Source organism: Equus przewalskii, chromosome 7 (genome assembly GCF_037783145.1).
Source record: "Equus przewalskii isolate Varuska chromosome 7, EquPr2, whole genome shotgun sequence".
NCBI lineage: Eukaryota > Metazoa > Chordata > Mammalia > Perissodactyla > Equidae > Equus > Equus przewalskii.
In genome coordinates, this window is record NC_091837.1 from 261,077 (window position 1) to 277,307 (window position 16,231).

Genomic DNA, 16,231 nt, shown 5'->3' on the forward strand with positions numbered 1-16,231 from the left:
TGCGCGACGGGGTGGGAGAGACGGGTGCCGTGAGGACCCAGGCCGCATGGCCGGCCAGGCCGCCTTGCCTGAATCTGAGTCTGATCAGACAGTTAGAAATCTAAAGATAAACAACCTTAGGAGAAGAACGTGAAGGTCATCATAAGTGAGATGAGAGAAGAGAGGAGGTAAGCCAGACACAAACGCTGCCCTCCTAAAGGCCAAGCTCCCTGGAGGCCGAAGCGCCATAGCACAGACCAGCCCAGGAGGCTGCCAAGGGCCTGGCCCGGCTCTACTTTCAAACACAAAGTCATCCTGGCTCTGAAACCAATCACTGGGACCAAAAAACAGAAAAGTTATGAAAGGTTTACAGGAAACCACTTAACCAGTCAGGGGAAAAAGAGAGCTCTGCAGGGCTCCACCAGCCCAGGAGGTGGCTCTGAGCCCAGCCGGGCCCTGGTGAACAGAGGGTACTGCCCGGCCCACTCAGGAGCACAACCCCCTCCCCCGCAGGGACAGCCTTAGTCTCCTGGGGCCGCCATAACAAAGTACCACAAACTGGGTAGCTTAAAACAAGATTTACTTTCTCACAATTCTGGAGGCCGGAAGTCCAAAATCAAGGTGTCAGCAGGGCCCTGCTCCCTCTGAAGCCTCTTGAAGAGGATCGTCCCTTGACTCTTCCAGCTAGGCCCAAGCTCTCCTTGGCCTATGGCAGCATCACTCCCATCTCCACCAGGCGTCCTCTCTATCCCCCTCCCCTCTTCTTACAAGAACACTTATGACACTGCTGCTCTCAGCGGGAGGTGGGGGTTCTACTCTCTCCACCTGCTTCAGCAGTGAGGCAGACTCTCGTGACAGTTAAGGATGGAAAGGCTCTGTTCCTGAAGAAGACTGCTGATTCTGATGAGCAGGAAGTCCTCTTGCTATCGTTTGGCTATTGTCTTCCATCAGGTCCCCACAAGACGCCTCCACTCTCAAGTGCCCACATCAGTGTGGGTCAGTTTCCAGAGAGTTATTCACCAGGACGTCAGGGCCTGGTCCCGTCCTCAATGGCTGCCAGGCAGCCGAGCCGTCAGCAGCGCCTGGCTCTCCCTCAGCGCACGAGGACCCACTCTCTCACCAGCAGGCAGCACCCAGGCTGCGGACCTGCAGGCAGGCTGAGCATGTGGAGTGCACCCGCGTGCCCTGCAAGCTCCAGGAGCCTCCCTCACAGGGCTGAGGCCGACACACACGGCTGGAGAACACACACCCGGAAGCCCAAAGACATTCAACAGCCTCTGGTGAAGGCCCACACCACAATTCCTTGCACCAAGTGGCCTCAGCCACACGTCACTAACGGTTAACCTGACAGGGGAGCATGGGGACTGCAGCTCAGATTGCACAGGCAGAGGGAGAAGCCCAGGTGGCCAGTGCTCAGCAGCCAGCCAAAGACCACGAGTGAGCACCAAAGGCAGCCCAACACCCATAAATCCAACAATTTAGATAAAATGGACCAAGGCCTTGAAAAACACAAACTACTGAAACTGCTCCATTCTATTCAAGAAATTGAATTTATAGTTAAAAACTTTCCCACAAAGAAAACTCCAGGAGCGATGGCTTCACTGGTGACAGCTATCAAACACTTAAGGAAGAAGTGACACCAATTCCATACAATCTTCCAAAAATCTCAAGAGGAGGGACAAGCACCAACTCATTTAATGATGCTGGGCGTACCCCAATATTAACACCAGACAAAGACGATACGAGAAAACTACAGACTAATAATCTCCCATGAACACAGATGTAAAAATCCTAAACCAGGTATCAGCAAATTGAAACCATTAACACACAAAAAGGAATAGATACCATGCCCAAGTAGGACTTACCCCAGGAATGCATTTTTTAAAAATAAATCAATCACAAACACAATTCACTATATTAACAAATTAAAGAAGAAAAACATTATGATAATGTCAATAGACACAGAAAGAGCATTTGACAAAACCCAACACCCTTTCATGATAAAAACACTCGAGAGACCAGGAAGAGAAGAGCCCTTCCTCAACCTGATAGAGGGCATCGACAGAGACTGACAGCAGACATCCTGCTCAGAGGAGGGATTGGTTGCTGGCCCTGAGATCAGGAACAAGAGAAGAGTGTCCACTCCCCCCACAGCTACCCCACTCTGTGCTGGAGCCCCCGTCAGAGCAGGAAGGCAAGAAAAAAGACAGACAGCTGGACTGAAAAGGAAGCAGGCTAACCACCTTCCCACTAGACAACCTGATCCTGTACACAGAAATCCCAAAGAAACCCACAAAAAACTACTAGAACTAATAAATTAAGTTCAGCAAAGCCACAGAACACAAGGTCAATATACAAATAATAAATTGTATCTCTATATACTAGCAATCGACAGTCAGAATGGAAACTAAAGTCCTACTCACAACAGCACCAAAACACAGGAAACACTTTAGCCTAAATGAACACGACACGCGCGGGATCTGTGTGCCAACAACGGCCCAGCACCAATGAGACATCCAAGGCGCCCTCAGCAGATGGAGGGACATGCTGGGCTTGCAGATTAAGACTCAATGCTGTCAGGATCTCACTTCTCCCTAAATGTATCTACAGGTTTAACACAATTCCAACCAAAACCCCGGTAGAAATTTTTGTAGATACTGACATGCTGTTTCTAAAATCTACATGGGAAGGCAAAGGAGCTAGAATAACCAGTGTTTTTGAAAAAGAACAAAGTAGGAAGGTTCACACAATCTGATTTCAAGACTTCTAGTCATCAAGACAGTGTGGCACTGGTGAAAGGACAGACACAGATCAAGGGGACAGAACAGAGTCCAGAGACAGACCCACACTGACACGGTCACACGGCTCCTGAGAGGGGCAAAGGCAGTCCTAGTTGAACGGAACGCCTGCCACAGGCCCCGCAAGCCCATCTGCAAGGTCAGCAAGGCTGCCCAGGAACCCACACAGCCTCACAGCAGCCTACTGCTCATCACCGCAAATAGAGACGCGCCCCACGGCCCTCAGGCAAGCAGGGAGGACCTCCACAGAGCCCTGCAGCAGGCACCACTCAGCACCGTCAACGCGGCACCAACACCGGTGAATCCCACAGGCATCGCACGGGGTCAGAGCCTGATTCAAATGTAACACCACCGACAGGACTTTCTGGAACTGGCCAATCTACAGGGATGGTTCAGTGCCTACCAGAGAATACAGATGAGGGAGTTCTGCCTACAAAGGGGCAGCGCGAGAGAATCTAGGAGGGGAGAACACGAAAATGTTCTGTCTTGCTTGTGCTGTTGGTTACATGACAAAAGTATGCATGTGTCAAAACTCACAGAACTGTACCCAAAAGTGAACTTATCTCTAGGTAAACTAAAAAGTAAAGGGGAAAAAAACCAGAAACAGTCACTAATGCCTAAATTCTAGAATAACCGTGAACCAACCAACCCACAAAGGCCGTGAACCAAACAATGCAAAAGTAAACAAATGCCAAGCAGAAACCCCAGGCCTGTGAAAGGGCGTGGCCCCTGCTCTGGCTGTGTGTCCCCTTTTTAACCAGCAAGCGTGCTCTGCCCCAAGCCTCTGCTTCCCACAGCAACTCGCGATCTGGGCGCCCTGCATTGGTGCCACCTTGTGAGTGGCCTCACAGACGGCAGCTCACGCAAGAGCTCCCACAGCACTGGGGCCCACCCGGCCCACCTTGGCAACTTGCCCTCCCCTCTGGAGTGCAAACAATGAGGACGCTGCCCCCAGAGCCCAGGCTCTGGTGCCACACGAGCACCACGAGGAAGAGTGGTTGCCACTGCCCAGCCCTCACGAGAACGTGAGACAGAAACAGCGGGGTTTGAGCCAACGCTCTGGGAGGAAGAGCCAGCCACTCCGGTCAGGCAGGAGTGAGGCTCTAACACCCCAAGCTGACAGAGAAGCCACTTGCTCCTCTGACAGAGTCTAAAACAGGGACAACACAGAACACATGTGTGCGCACACATACATTGTGTAACTCAGAAGTGTGAATAAAACCTCTCAAGAGATGTGAACACACAGTTGGTCACTGTGTCCAGTTCCTGGCACAGAGCTCCTGTAAACCCTTAGGATTTCCTGAGCCATAAGAGTATCTTTTGTTATTTAAAATGAACCGTCAGGACCACACCTGAGTTTATGCTGACCAGGTGGCTCAGGGTGGGGTGCCCAGACGGCTTCAGGACGCGGCTGGTCACCAGAAAGACCAAACACATGCTTAAGTACCTCTTCATCTGGCCGTCTGTTTGCACCCTTTCTAATAAACCAGTAAACATAATGCTTGCTCCTGAGTTCTGGAAGCCGGTGTAGCAAATTATCAAACCTATGGGGAGGTCATGGGCATCCTTGAATTTGTAGCCAGCCAAGCAGAGTGTGGCTAGTCTGGGCAGCCCATTGGTGGCTCGCATCTGGTGTGGGGCAGTCCTGTGGGATTGGCCTTTAACCATCTGAGCCTGGGACCTGAGCCAACTGCACACAGACAGTGTTGGACCTGACTAAGCTGTAGACACTCAGCTGCTGTCAGAGAACTGGAGAACTGACACAGAAAGGCCCCTGATGTGTACAAGAGAATCTATTAACTGGGATTTCCAAGCCCAGCTGACACTGCCCACATGGCCCCTTCCCATGTGCCCTTCTCCACGTGGGGAAACCTCCTTTCTCAGGCTTGTTCTTGATGCAATTTCTGGAAAAATCCCTTGCTTTCTAGAAGAGCCCCAGGGTACATGGTGAGAACCTGTGTCCTACGAGTCTCCAGCGGGCAGCACCACCACCGTGTGCATCACCTTGCTGGCTGTGTGGGAGAGGGCGGAGCAACAATGCACATCAGCACAGGCTTGCCTGAGCAAGGCTGCCAGCAACCTGCAGTCTCTGTCACAGCAGACACTTCCGCAGAGGCCCTGATGTGAAAGGCTCCAGGGACAAGGCTACAGCCACAATGACCCCACAGATCAAGGACTGAGGGCAGGAGGAAAGATGGACAACAGAACGAGTGAGGACAAAGACCGCCAGCTGGTCACCAACAAGACCACGTGCCTGCAACAGAGAAGAGGCTCTGCGCAGCTGACTGCCAGGTTCCAGCACCAAAAGTGAGGCGGTGACAGGGCTGACAGCGTGGCCTGGGCACACTGCCCCACAGGTGTGTATCCCAGAGCATAGCCACACGTGAGGAGGCCACACTCAGGTGGTGGGACTGCAAAGGACAGCTGGGACAGGGCAGGGAAGGGCCTGTCATACCCAGTTGAGATATCAGTCTAGCAGGGAGCACAGGCTGCTTTGCAACACACACAGCCACCCAAGGCCGGAAGAGCACGGAGCACGCCCCGGTCCGTGTGCTGGCCGGAGGGAAAACTGGGTGGCCCCTGCCCAATGGGGCCAAACACAAACATAAGCTAAAGTAAGAATAAGCACAGAGACTTTCAGAGTGAATAAAAAATGGACTCAATTGTTTAGTCACTCAACAACCAATCAAGCAAGATGCTGTTATCTCGAAGCCTACAATACTAAACAGAGACTCTTTTGGAAGTTCCCTTGAAACCAAGCATTCCCAACCTTCACTCTACTAGCCCTGGAGAATTCCCAATGATCTCAACATGTCATAATTTCTCAAATCAATCTTAACTCACCTGAATTCTGTAAACTCTACCACAATAATATCCACAGGCAAGTGGGTCATAGATCCTACAAGCTAGGACAGGTGAGACGGCCCCCCCAATCTAGGGGTCACAGCAGAGCCTACTCAGATCAACTGGTGCACCAAAGCAAAGCCCCATCATCTTCCAGAAAGGCTGCTGCAGCCACACACCCCTGCCTGCCCTGGCCACAGCCGGCGCCCAGCGCCAAAACCACCATCATGCTTTCATGCGTCCCCACCCCGTATCAGAGGTCAGGAAGGACAGGGGATGAAACCTACACAGCCCAGGTACCATCAAGTGCAACGACCCATCCCAAGGGTCGGGCAGGCCAGGGACGGTGTAGGGAAGGCTCATCCAGTGCCCGAAAGCCTCCCTGCACACCGTCGCTCCACAGCCAGCTCGCGCAGAAATCAAGCTGATGACGCGACTGCTCCTGGAGGAGCCACTCCTTCTAGGCTGTGTCTGCTCTGAGTATGTGTGCCACTGATCTGGGGCCTGTACTTAACAATGAAGCACAGAAGACACTGCAAACTTGAATGTAAGTCAACAGTGCCATGGGTATTTTACCATATTTTATAATAATGTAAGTCCAAGAAGACTGGAAAAAAATTTTAAACGCATCTTGAAGGACTGCTGGAGCGGCAGAATAAGGACCTCCAAAGAAACAAGAACACTGACAATAACTGTCAAAATCAACTTTTTCAGAATTCTGGAAATTAAACAAAGACTATAACCTGAGGAGCATTTATTCAAGAAAAACAACAGAATCTTGCTAAGCACGAGCTTTGTGGCATTAGGAGACCCATTCCCATCTCCTCTTCCCAGCTCCGTGGCAGCCTTCAGAACCAGCAGCTTCACAGCCACTGAAGAAGGCAGAATGGCCCCAACACCTGAGCCACAGAACCGTCACGATCCGGCCTGTTTGGCAGCTCTTTAGAAAAGCTCTGTGGCAGGACTTGTCTGTATTTGACCCAACTCCAAGTTCACTCAGTTGAAAACAACCCAATTCCCCAGGAAACTGGTCAAAAATAATCAGTGGCAACTGTTTCATATCACAGTTGCCTGAGGCTGGGATACCAGTTGACAAGTCAAAAACTGCGAAAGGAGAGCTGGCCCTGATGGCCTAGTGGTTAAGGTTCAGCGTGCTCCACTTCAGCAGCAGGATCTGGTTCTCGGGCACAGAACCACTCCACTCATCTGTCAGTAGCCATGCTGTGGTGGCAGCTCACATAGAAGAACTAGGACTTACAACCAGAATATACAACTATGTACTGGGCCCTTGGGGAGAAAAAAAAAAAAAAGAGGAAGATTGGCAACAGATGTTAGCTCAGAGTGAATCATTCCCAGCAAAAAAATAAAATAAAAGGAAATGCTGAAGAATGAGATGCCCATAGGGGTTTTAAAAAGCTCCAACATGTCTGGGGATCTAGATGGCCATGTGCCTGCCCAGGAAAGACACAAGAAGGCCCTAATCTCTCACTGCTGGTTGACCCAGAAGTTCTGTGCAAGTGGGAAGTAAAGACTAAGGCAGAGCTGTCAACTACTGGAGCCCCAAAACCCACCCAGAGCCCTGTGGCCAAAGCTGGGAGGCTTACCGGCTCAGGTCAGGACACTGCTGACCTGAACTTCACAATATTAGTCTAGGAAAGTCACTGTTACGGGTTAAATTGTGCCCCCCCCCCCCGCCCCCCATTCCTATGTGGAAGTCCTAACACCCCCAGTACCTCAGAATGTGACCTTATTTGAAGACAGGCTCTTTACAGAGATATAATCAGGTTAAAATGAGGTCATTAGGGTGGGCTCTAATCCAATCTGACTGGTGTCCTTATAAAGAGGAAATCTGGAGACAAACACACACACAAGGAGAAAGCCATATAAACAGTAAGACAGTCATCTCCAAATCAAGGAGAAAGGCCTGGAAAAGACCCTTCCTGCAGAGCCCCCAGCAGGAGCCAACCCCGCTGACATCCTGACTTTAGATGTCTAGCCTCCAGAACTGTGAGGCACTAAATTTCTGTTGTTTAAGCTACCCAGTTTGTGATACTTTGTTACATCAGTCCTAACAAACTAACAAAGTCACTAAACAGAGAGCAACAACAGAAAATAGCAAAAACAGCAAATCTTGGGAAGGGGAGGAAATCTGATATCCACAGTTGCCACATTACATTATTTAAAATGTCCAAATTTCACCATAAAAGAGAGGCCAACCCGGTGGCACAGCAGTTAAGTTCGCACGTTCAGCTTTGGCATCCTGGGGTTCCTTGGTTTGGATCCTGGGTGCACACCTACACACCACTTGTCAAGCCATGCTGTGGCAGGCATCCCACATATAAAGTAGAGGAAGATGGGCATGGATATTAGCTCAGGGCCAGTCTTCCTCAGCAAAAAGAGGAGGACTGGCAGTGGATGTTAGCTCAGGGCTAATCTTCCCTAAAAGAATTAAAATAAAAAAATAAAATGTCCAAGTTTCACCAAAAAAGAAATTACAAGACATGAAAAGAAACTGAAATCAATAGGCCATACATGTGGGGGAAAACAGCAGTCAGTACAAACCATCCCTGAGGAAGATGGACTTATGAGAAAAAGACCTAACTCAGCTGTAATAAATATGCTCAAAGAACTAAAACACAACCCCATATCTCAAAAATTAAAGTATAAGAACGATATCTCACCAAATAATACCAATAAAGACAGAAGTTATGAAAAATTCACTAGAGAAGTTCAACAGCAGATTTGAGCAGTCAGAAGAAAGATCAGCAAACTTGAAGACAGGCCAAGTGAAAATATCCAGTCTGAGGAACGTAAAAAAGAAAAAGAATGGAAATAAAAAAAGAACAGAGCCTCAAAGATCTGTGGGGTACCATGAAGTATACCAATTTACATATATCAGGAGTTCCAGAAAGAGAGGAGAGAAATAAAAGGGAAAAAAGAATATCTGAGGAAATAATGGCTGAAACTTCCTGAGGATGAAAAACATTAATCTACACATCCAAGAAGCTCAACAAACTCCAAAAATAATAAACCAAAGAAATCCACACCTAGACATCTCTGTCAAAGGCCAAAGACAAAGAGAGAATCTTGAAAGCAGTATGAAAAGCAATCCATCTAATGTGACCCTCAGTAATGTTAACAACTGACCTCTCATTCCTCAGAGGCCAGAAGGCAGGAGGATGACGTTTCCCACTATGCAGAAAAAGAATGTCAACCAAGAATTCTGTTTCCAGCAAAACTATGCTTCAAAAATGAAGGAGAAATTAAATTCCTAGGTAAACAAAAACTGAGAGAATCCATTGCTAGTAGACCTACCCCACCAGAAATGCCAAAGAGCCTTTAAGCTGAAATAAAAGTATGCTACAGACCTTAACTCAAACACATACGATGAACTAAAAGCACTGTAAAAGCTTAAGGTAACTGCATCAGTAAATAAAAGACAACAGAAATGCATTCTGCTTAAAACTCCTTTCTTCTCCTACCTGAGTTAAAATTAGACAGCTACAGAGAGCAATAAATATAAATCTATGTTGATGGACACACAACATATAAAGACGTAATTTGTGAAAACAGGATAAAGACGGAGGTAAACAGAACTCCAGGAGCAAAGTTTTTGTATGCAACTGAAATTAGTTGGTATTAATCCAAACTAGATTGTTTTCATTTAGATGTTACTGGAACTCCCTAGAACAACCACTGAGAAAATAACTAAAAAATATATATGAAAAGAAACAAGAGAGTTAAAATGGTACATTAGAAAGCATCTATTTAACACAAAGAAGGCAGTAACCGAGTAACAGAGGGGAAAAAAAAGACAGAAAACAGAAAACTAATAGCATAATGACATACATAAATTTTACCTTATCAGATATTACATTAAATTTAAATTGGCTAAGCCCTCTGATCAAAAGGCAGAAAGTGACAGAATGATTAAAACAAAATCCAACTACATGCTATCCGTAAGTGACATAGTTTAGAGTCAAAAGCACAAATAGGTTAAAAGTAAAAGGATGGAAAGATTTATCATGCAAACAGTAGTTAAGGGAGAACAGGAGTGACTATATCAGACAAAACTGACTCAGATAAAAACTCTTACTGGAAAGATTTTATAATGACAAAAGGGTCCATCCATCAAGATGACAATAACTATTATAAACATTAAATAGAAACTACTTCTACTGTCGACACTTCTGACACCAAATGTGTGGGTTTTCTACCCCCAGCAGTTCTGACAATAACTGCCAGGAATTAGAGCTGACCCCACAGGAAGGGCTCAGTCCCACAAGACTGCTGCCACCACTTCAGATGCTAATCACAAGTCCAGGTTGTTACCCGCGCTTCTGACCAAGCAGCCATATATGTGAGGGTTCCCTCAACCCCATCCTCAGGTTCAGTAATTTGCTAGGATGGCTCACAGAACTCAGGAAAACAGTTTACTTACTAGACCACCAGTTTATTATAAAAGCATATAACTCAGGAACAGCCCAATGGAACAGATGCAGAAGGCCGAGTATAAGGGAGGGTGTGGAGCTCCCACGCCCAGAGCATGCTGTCTTCCTAGCCCTCCAGTGCTCCCCAACCCAGAAGCTCTCCAAAGCCCTTCTGTCAGGGCTGTTATGGAGGTTCCACTACATAGGCATGACTGATCGCATCATTGGCCAGCAGTGATAACTCCACCTCCAGTGCCTCTCCCCTCCCTGGGCATGGGGGAAGCGGGTGAACGGTGGGGCTGAAAGTTCCAACCCTCTAATTACATAGTAGGTTCCTCTTGCAATCAGCCCCCTTCCCATCCTAAGGGCTCCAAAAGTAACTCCATTAACACAAAGTCAGGGCTGGTTGAAAGGGGCATGTAAGAAGAAAAGAAGACTTCCATTCACCTTATGAACCTGGAGCTATTTCAAGAACCGGGGACAAAAACCAAATACTAATTCATTGTGTTACATTAGAAGCTCTGTGCCAGGAACCAAGGACAAAGACCAAATACGTATTTCCTGTTCTATCACAGTATCACAAACACATAGCACCTGACAACAGCATCCCCAAAACACACGACGCAAAAATGACAGATGAGGGGAGAAATAAACAATTTGGCAATAATATTTGGAAACTTCAATACCCACTCTCAATAACGGATAGAAGAACTAGGTCAGAGAACAACCAACATCACACACCAAGCAGACCTAACAGACGTGGTCCACACTACCCTGTAACAGCAGAATATATATTCTTTTGTGTTTGTTTGTTTGTTTTTCTTAGGAAGATGAGCCCTGAGCTAACTACTGCCAATCCCCCTCTTTTTTTTGCTGAGGAAAACTGGACCTAAGTTAACATCCATGCCCATCTTCCTCTACTTTTTATACGTATGACGCCTACCACAGCATGGCTTTTGCCAAACGGTGCCATGTCCATTCCCGGGATCTGAACCAGCGAACCCCGGGCTGCCGAGAAGCGGAATGTGCAAACTTAACCACTGCGCCACTGAGCCGGCCCCAGAATATACATTCTTATGTGTACGTGGAACATTCTCCAGGACACACCATATGTTAGGTCATAAAACAAGCCTCAAGAAATTTAAAAGGGCTGATTGAAGTCATAGAAACTATGTTTTCAAACCACAATGGAATTAAATTAAAAATCAATAACTAAATGAAATTTTGGAAATTCAGAAATATATTAAAAGTAAACCTTCTCAAAATATCCAATGGTTCAAAGAAGAAATCACAAGGGAAATTAGAAAAATACTTTGAGATGAATGAAAACAAAAACACAACACACTAAAGATTGTGGGCTGCACAAAGTGGTTCTAGAAGAAAATGTACAGCTGTAAATTCCATATTTGAAAAGAAGATCTCAGATCAATACCCAAACCTTAAGACACTAAAAAAGAACAAACTAAACCCCAAGGCTGGCAGAATAAAGGAAATAATAAAGGCCAGAGCAGAAATAAATGAAATAGAGAATATAAAACCAATAGGAATAATCAACAAAACCAGAAGTTGGATCTTTGAAAAGATCAACATTGACAAAACTTTAGACTGACCAAGAGAAAAGAGAGATTCAAACTACTAAAATCAGGAATGAAAGCAGGGACACAGCAACCTTACCAAAATAAAAAGGATAAGGGAGTACTATGAACAAATGAATGCTAATGAATCAGATGACCTAGATCAAATGGAAAAATCCCCAGTGAGACAAAAAGTCCCAAAACTGGCTCAAGAAGGAACAGGAGATCTGAATATAGTCACGTGCCACACAGCAAGGTTTCAGTCAACAACAGACCACATATACAACAGGGATCACATACAATTAGTACCATACAACTGAGATGTATAGTCAGCTATACCATCAAGGTCTGTGTAAGTGCACACTGCGATATTTGGACAACAACGAAATAGCCTAAGGGCATGTTTCTCAGGATGTATCCTGGTCCTTAAGCAATGCATGGCTGTAGATGTATAACAAGTAAAAAGAATTAGTAATTAAATAACTTCAAATAAAGAAAAGTCTAAGTCCAGATGGTTCCAGTGGTGAATTCTATCAAGTATTTAATAAATTAATACTAATCTTTCACAAACTATCCCACACAATGGAAGAGGAAGGAACACTTTCTAACTCATTCTATGAAGCCAGTATCATCCCAATACCAACATCAGACAAAGATATCACAAGAAAAGAAAACTACAGACCAGTATCCCTTACAAATATATAGCTACAAAAGTCCTTAACAAAATACTAGCAAATGAAATCCAGCAACACATAAAAACAATTATATACCATGACCAAGTGGGATTATCCAGGAAGTCAAGGTTGGTTTAACATTCAAAAATCAATATATTACACCACCATATTAGTAAAATAAAAGACAAAACTCATACAATCATCTCAACAGAGGTAGGAAAAACATTTGACAAAATCCAACATCCAGATCACAAGTGACGTCAGCAACATGGCAGAGTGAGCAGTTCCCTTTGTCTCTCCCTTCGAACTACAACTAAATGAACATGCACTGATCAATGGAGGATACTTACACAGCACCTCAGGATGCTGAAGAGACCCACGCTGCTATACATTGGTGAATGGACTGCCCCAGGGGAGAGGGAGATGGGTGAGAACTTTGTGGCCCCCAGAAAGCCCAGTACCCACAAGCGACTGCTCTCCCAGCTGAAGCACTCATAGCACCACCGCAGCCCTGAGAGGGCGTGCGCCTCGGTGCGACTGTGGAAACAGGTGACAGCACCCCTGAGCCCCCTGTGATTGCTCTCTGGACCAGCAGGAAAACCCACAGTCCCACCGCAGCCCCAGGGAGGCTCAGATCCAGTAGGGAGGCCCTGCCCACCAAGCACAAAAGGCCAGTGCAACCTAGGAGCAGACACGGCGCAGCTGCAAGTCCGGGAAAACAAACCCCCAGCTGCCTGAAACGCCCATAGCTCTGCTGCAGCTCAGAAGGGGCAAGTGAGACCCAGCGGGACAGTGGGAGTGGGCAGTGACAACCCTGAGCCCCAGTGTGGTCGCTCCTAGGTCCAGTGGGAAAGTCCATGGTCCCTCCATGGCCCCAGAGAGCGACTCAGCCTCCATACCAGTGGGGACACCCTGCCCATCAAGCTCAAAGGCTGGTGCAACCTAGGACCAGATGCGAGCAGAGCTGCAAGTCTGGGCGAACAAGCTCCCAGTTGCCTCAAAAGCCCAGAACACCACTGCAGTCCCTGAGGGGGGAGCACATCAAGGCAGGGCTGTGGGGGCAGGTGGCAGCAACTCAGAGCCCCTGATTGTTCCCACAGTTGGTGGGGGACCTCACAGGGCCACTGCAATCCCAAGGAGTGTCCCAGGCCCAGTCAGGAACAGCTGACAGGGATCCTAGTGGGCACAGATTACACAGCTCCTGCCCCTTCCTCCCAGTAGCAAGTGGAAGCAGTAACCAAACTCTTATCTCCATGCAGAGAAACAAATCCAGCCGTCAAGCAGTATGAAAAAATATATTAAGTCTCCAGAACAGAAGGAAAATGACAAGTACCCAGAAAACAATCCTGAAGACACAGAAATCAATAACCTAAATGACAAAGAATTCAAAATAGGTATCATTAAAAAACTCAACGAGTTAAAAGAGAATGAAGAAAGACAACTCAATGAGTTCAGAAGCTACGTCACAAAAGAGCTTGAAACTATAAAGAACCACCGATCAGAAACGTTAGAAATGCCACTGGGCCAGCCCCTAGAACAACCTAACTTTTGTAGATTCTGCCTCAAAGATTCATTCCCACCGTGGATCTACTGTAAGGGGAGAGCTGATTTACTTCCAAATGAGAAACACAATGGATGAGATAAAGAAAAATTTGGACTCCCTGAACAGTAGGACTGATATTATGGAGGACAGAATTAGCAGTCTGGAGGACAGGAATATAGAAGTGCTTCAGATAGAGGAGGAGAGAGAATCAAGACTAAAAAGAAATGAAGAAACTCTCCGAGAAATATCCGACTCAATTAGGAAATGCAACATAAGGATTATAGGTATCCCAGAGGGAGAAGAGAATGCAGCAGAAAGCCTGTTCAAAGAAATAATAGCTGAGAACTTCCCAAATCCAGGGAGGGAGTTGGAAATCCATGAGGCAGAAGCCAAGAGATCTCCACACTTCATCAATGTAAAAAGACCAACTCCAAGGCATATAGTAGTAAAGCTGGCAAAAGTCAACAACAAACAGAAAATATTAAGGGCAGCAAGGCAGAAGAAAATAACCTACAAAGGAACCCCTATCAGGCTGCCAGCAGAAACCTTACAGGCTAGGAGAGAACGGAATGATGCAGTCAAAATTCTGAAAGACAAAATCTTTCAGCCAACAATATTCTATCCAGGGAAAATCTCCTTCAAATATGATGGAGAAATAAAAACTTTCCCAGATAGACTAAGGTTAAGGGAGTTCATTGCCACAAGACCCCTACCACAAGAAATCCTCAGGAAGGCCCTCATACCTGAAAAAAAAAGGAAAGGGGTTACAAAACCCTGAGCAAGGAGATAAGTAGAAAGACAAAATCAGAAAATTGCCACTCTCCATCAGAACAGGTTAGCAAATGCTTAAGCATAACATTAAAGATGAAGTGCAGGGAAACACCAAGAATAAATATAATCTTGTCATTTTAACCACAAACTCACAAGGTGAAATAAGATGTAGCCATAACAACTTAAAAGGGGAAGAGGAAAGGGATGGAACCAGCTTAGTCTAAGGAAATAAGAGGCCATCAGAAAATAGACTATCCATGACATTTTTTTATACAAACCACATGGTAACCACTAAACAAATTATCAGAACAGAGACACAAATGATAAATAAGGAGAAAACTAAGAAGACCAGCATAGAAAACTACCTAAGTGAATTGCTAGTCCAAAACACACGGGACAAGAAACAAAGGAAATGCAGGAGAACTGGAAAACGAGCAAAATCCAACATCCATTCCTGACAAAAACTCAGCAAACCAGGAGGAGGAGGAAACTTTCTCAATCTGATAAAACCCACAGCTAATACAGCATGCTAACTGAAAGAAGCCACAAAGGACCACACGTTGTACAATTTCATTGACATGAAATATCCAAAACTGGCAAATCCATAGAAACAGAAAGTAGATTAGTGGTTGCCAGGGGTGAGGGGCTGGGCAACCAGGAGAATTGGGAGTGACTGCTAACAGGTAGAAGGTTTCTTTTTGGAGTGATGAAAATATCCCAAGATTAGATTGTTGTGATGGTTGTTCCTCTGAATATACAAAAATCCACCGAACTGTACAATTTAAAAGGACAAAATTCATGGTATGTAAATTATATAACAATTAAGCTGCTATAAAGAAAGAATGGAGTCAAAGTTTGAGAAGCCCTTGCTACAAATAACACTGGAATCATATTTACCCAAAAAGGTTTAGAAATACTTTAAATGGTTCTTAATATAAATAACAATCTAACTTCTTTTTTCCTTTTGAGGAAGATTGGCTCAGTGCTAACATCTGTTGCCAATCTTCCTCTTTTTGCTTAAGGAAGATTGTCGCTGAGCTAACATCTGTGCCAATCTTCCTCTATTTTGTGTGGGACACTGCCACAGCGTGGCTTCATGAGCAGTGTGTAGGTCTGCACCCAGGATCCGAACCTGTGAATCCTAGGCCACCAAAGCGGAGCGCATGAACTTAACCACTATGCCACCGGGCCAGCCCCTAGAACAACCTAACTTTTGTAGATTCTGCCTCAAAGATTCATTCCCACCGTGGATCTACTGTAAGGGGAGAGCTGATTTACTTCCAAATACATTTATTTGCACCCACAACTTCTTACCTCCCACTGAAAGACGGAGGAGACAAAAATCTCTGACAAAAATGACATTTTTTCCCCTGCTCGCACAAAAACAAGAAGTTTCTTTTATGAAATATTGTGGGGGATCAGAATTGGCCACTCCAAAGTCTCTCTTTGGCTTGACTATTTTTAAGAACAGAAGACTCTGAAAGAAACTTTGACTTCCCTTGTAAGTGCCTAAAAGAATTCAAAATATAAGGGCCTGTTCCAGGAAGGAGCTAATACCATAAGAGAATTGTAATGTCACATAAAACGTGTCTCTCAGGTCACACTGTCCGTAATTTGG

At 45.8% G+C, this 16,231-nt stretch overlaps 1 protein-coding gene across 11 annotated transcripts in view; it reads right to left on the minus strand.

The window, feature by feature from the left end:
- DGCR8 (DGCR8 microprocessor complex subunit) overlaps nucleotides 1-16,231 on the minus strand; it is a 37,047-nt gene that overhangs the window by 6,612 nt on the left and 14,204 nt on the right. The gene's annotated exons all lie outside the window — the stretch shown is intronic.